This window comes from Oryctolagus cuniculus, chromosome 20, assembly GCF_051225735.1.
Source record: "Oryctolagus cuniculus isolate XC-2025 breed Fujian yellow rabbit chromosome 20, ASM5122573v1, whole genome shotgun sequence".
NCBI lineage: Eukaryota > Metazoa > Chordata > Mammalia > Lagomorpha > Leporidae > Oryctolagus > Oryctolagus cuniculus.
In genome coordinates this window covers 54,214,353-54,219,009 of record NC_142886.1, presented here as the reverse complement: position 1 = coordinate 54,219,009, position 4,657 = coordinate 54,214,353, and the positions used below count along the sequence as shown (strand labels likewise).

The 4,657-nt window shown below is 45.3% G+C and overlaps 1 pseudogene; it reads left to right on the top strand.

Moving 5' to 3' along the window:
• The first annotated feature begins 2,534 nt into the window (after positions 1-2,534).
• On the top strand, positions 2,535-3,078 carry LOC149120230 (immunoglobulin heavy variable 3-23 pseudogene; annotated as a pseudogene).
• Positions 3,079-4,657: the final 1,579 nt, after the last annotated feature.

Sequence of the window (4,657 nt, the reverse complement as noted above, 5' to 3'; positions counted from 1 at the left end):
ACTCCTTGGAATTCACCCAGAGAAAATTAATTTGGCAAATAAAAGAGCTGTCTGCACCTCAATGTTTATTGCAGCTCAATTCACAATAGCTAAGACCTGGAATCAACCAAAATGCCCATCAATGGTAGACTGGATAAAGAAATTATGGGACACGTACTCTTTAGAATACAATACAGCAGTAAAAAAACAATGAAATCCGGTCATTTGCAACAAAATGGAGGGATCTGGAAAAGATCGTGCTGAGTGAAATAAGCCAGTCCCAAAAAGACTAATATCATATGTTCTCCCTGATCGGTGATGACTAACCAAGCACCAAAAATGAAACCTGTTGAAGTGAAATGGACACTATGAGAAACAGCGACTTGATCAGCCCTTGTCCTGATTGTCGAGGAACAACTTAATATTTTATCCCTTTTAGTATTTTTTTTTGTTCTACTAATACTATTGGTTGAAGTCTTTAATTAATACACAATTATTCTTAGGTGTTTAAATTTGATTGAAAAGTGGCCCCTGTTAAATATGAGAGTGGGAATAAGAGAGGGAGGAGATGTACAGTTTGGCACATGCTCAATCGGACTTGCATCAAACGGTAGATTTAGAAACATGCCAGGGGATTCCAATTCAATCCGATCAAGGTGGCATGCACCAATGCCATCTCACTAGTCAAAGTGATCAGTTTTAGTTCATAATTTATCATAATGATAGAATTGGGGTTCCAAGGGATCACATATACAAGACTAGTGTCTGCTACTACTAACTGATAGAATTATAAAGGAGAGAATGCTTTAACATGGGAAGTGGGATACACAGCAGACTCATTGAATGTCAGATGTCCTGAACAGCACTCTGGCCTCAGAATCAGCCCTTAAGGCATTCAGATATGGGTAAAAAGCCCATGAGAGTGTTTCAGGCATGGAAAGCCAAGACAATCTAGCAAAAAAAATGACCTAAATGGAAGATCTCTGTGAGTGAGATCCCAGCGGAAGAAAATAGGCCATCAAAGAAAGACGTACCTTTCTCTGAAGGGAGGAGAGAACTTCCACTTTGACTATGACCTTGTCTAAATAAGATCAGAGTTGGAGAACTCAAAAGGCTTCTATACCCTTGGCAACTCATGAGAAGAGCCTAGGGTGATTACTAACGCCATAAACAAGAGTGTCAATTGTTAAGTCAATAAAAGGAGTCACTGTGCACTTACTCCCCATGTAGGATCTCTGTCCTTAATGTGTTGTACAATGTGAATTAATGCTATAACGAGTACTGAAATAGTACTTTACACTTTGTGTTTCTGTGTGAGTGTAAACTGTTGAAATCTTTGCTTAATGTATACTAAACTGATCTTCTGTATATAAAGTTAATTGAAAATGAATCTTGATGTGAAAGGGATGGGAGAGGGAGCAGGAGATAGGAGGGTTGCGGGAGGGAGGGAAGTTATGAGGGGGAAAAACCACTGTAATCCAAAAGCAGTACTTTGGAAATTTATATTTAATAAATAAAAGTTAAAAAATAAATTTAAAACATAAAAAAGATTTAAAAATTTTTTTAAATAATATTGTTACATGGACATCATGCATGCTGTTCCTAAATTTCCTCCAAGGTTTTAAAAGATTTGTTGAAACTGCACGTGCAATTTTTTAGAAAAGATTTATTTATTTACTGAAAGTCAGTGTTACAAAGAGAGAGGGAAAGACACAGAGACAAGTTCTTCCATCTGCTGGTTCATCTCCCAGATGACAGTGACACCAGGAGACAGGAGTTTCTTCAGGGTCTCCCACGTGGGTGCAGGGGCCAAATACTAGGACCATGCTTTTCTGCTCTCCCGGGTGCATCAGCAAGAGACGATTGGAAGTGCCACAGCTGGAACAGGAACACACAGCACTATGGGATGCAGGCATCACAGGCAGTGGATTCACCTGCTGCACCACAGTGATGCTTTCTCCATTTCTGCACATTTGTTCTCAGTGTACAAATGCAGCACTGATGTTTTCTAAATGGCACCTAGTGGTGGAGTATATTATTCTCCATCATTTTGTGCACGGGCTGTCAGCCCTGAGCTTGGCAGTTTGTTTTTGTTAGAACTTCCCTCTTCATGATATTCCCTCGCTGCCACCCAGACCTAGTGCCCACATCAGGGAACACACAACACCAACTTCTTATCCTGCATGTGAGCTTCCACACATGAGACACAAGAGGCACCCGTTGTTCTTGCCCTCACTGATGTCACTAGGAACAAAGACCTGTATCAAAACAAAGATGTCCTGAAATCATAACTGTACAGAATCATGGATAGAATCATATGTTCTGTGTCATTACCTGGGCTACCAAACACCAGAAGACACTGTGCTCTGCCAGGAACCTGTCCTATCTGAAGTGCACAACCCCAAGGCTGGCTACATAGGGGCAGACATGCAAATAGGGCCCACTCTGCCCATGAAAACCTGCTCAGCCCTCACCCTGCAGCTCTGGCACAGGAGCTCCAGCCCCAGCACTCCCAGGTGTCCACTCAGTGATCGCACTCAACACAGACGCTCACCATGGAGACTGGGCTGCGCTGGCTTCTCCTGGTCGCTGTGCTCAAAGGTAATGATGGAGAATGCGGGGCACTGAGTCTGGGAGAGGACGTGAGTGAGAGACACAGAGAGTGTGAGTGACAGTGTCCTGACCAGGACGTCTGTGTTTGCAGGTGTCCAGTGTCAGGAGCAGCTGAAGGAGTCCGGAGGAGGCCTGGTCCAGCCTGGGGGATCCCTGAAACTCTCCTGCAAAGCCTCTGGAATCGACTTCAGTAGCAATGCAATTGGCTGGGTCCGCCAGGCTCCAGGGAAGGGGCTGGAGTGAATCGGGTACATTGATCCTGTTTTTGGTAGCACAGACTACGCGAGCTGGGTGAATGGCCGATTCACCATCTCCAGCGACAACGCCCAGAACACGCTGTATCTTGAAATGAACAGTCTGACAGCCGCGGACATGGCCACCTATTTCTGTGCGAGAGACACAGTGAGGGGCCCTCAGGCTGAGCCCAGACACAAACCTCCGTGCAGGGGCGTGCGGCTCCACCAGGGGGCGCACAAGAAGCACTGAATGTATATTCTGGTCATGGGTAGGTGCAGATGGACATTAAGCCCTGGTTTCCTGTTAGGGAATTGGGGTTTCCTCTCCTCTAACGCATTTGAAGAAATGGTTCTACTCTTATGATTCTGTCCCTGCCACTGACTTCACTGACGGATAGAAACTTTGAATAGAAGGAAGAAGTCCTACGTGACAATTTCGGGTTCATGACTGACAACTGTACTCACCGGGATCAGATATCATGGGCATCTGTGAGGACCTCGTGAGTCTAACTCGTGCTGGTGTCCTCAGGGAACTGCTGACTCTAGGAAAATTTTATTTTTCCCTTTATATCTTGGCGACAGCTGCGCCAGGATCTCTGGTCTGTTAAACCTCAACTATTTCCCTCTCTTCCTGTCAAAGCAGCCTGCGTGCGGAACTGAACTGACATTTTATTTTAAACTGTGGGTGATCCACACTCACTTTCCACAGAATGTGGCCACCTTTAATCCTGGAACAGTCTGTGGTCCCTGTGTGAACGTCACAGCACTCAGGAATGTACTTGCAGCTCAGCTGTGTCTCAGGCTGAGCTTCTGCAGGCACCTGGGAAGCCTACAGGGACTTCCTCATTCTCTAGGTCCTGGGACCCTCCTGGGGGGCTCCCTGCCTGAACTCAGAGGGGAAATGCACTGGACATCAGCAGTCAAGGTCATCACTGAATGGAAAGTGTTGGGTGTGCACTTCTAGCTCATATGATTCTATCGAGTGTTGTGGGACTCCCTGCACCTGCTGTGGTTCAGCAGAGCAGAAAGTGGGACACACAGTGGCTGTGCACTCTGGGGCTGGAGTCCACATCACGGGGAGCTGTGTCTGTGGCTCCAGCATGATGCCCAGTGTCCTGAGGCTGAATCACAGCTGCAGGAAGAGCCAGTCCCAGAGATCATGTGTCCAGAGTCCCTGCTCTTCACTCCATGTCTATGCTGACTGGGGTCATCAATGCTTTTGGAGACTTCCATCAGTATTAGAGAGGGAGACATGCAGGCTGCATATCAGAGTGATGGACACAGCCCATTTGCACGCTTTCCCAGACTAGTAACTGACAGTGCACCCTGGAAGACAGTAGATGATGGATGTGTTATGAGGCCCCATCACCAAGGTGGGAACACTGATGCAGTTCCATGCTCCTGGGTTCCAGCTGCCATACCTGAGTGCACTGCCTTTATTTATCATCTCCATAAAATATTGGAAAATATTGGAAAGCACTACACCAGTATTCAGAGTGTTGAATCTCCATTTTTGATCATTTAATCATTTCCTTTACATAAGTGTTTGATATATAATACCAAAACATAGACGTACGAGGTACAATTATATGTGTTGAAAAATAAATGTATCAAATTGAGTTTTTATGAAGTCAGACTTATTGACATGCTCATCAGAAAACCACATGTTTCCATGGTAGAATGTCAATTGTCTCCTGTTTTAGAATTCTGTAGACACAATATTCCCTTCACTGCTGTGACCATGCTGTACAGTAGATCCTCAGTGTGTGGATCCTGTGGGACTGAAACTCTGACCTTGCTCCAGCATTTCCTCTGCTCCTCCCTTGCTC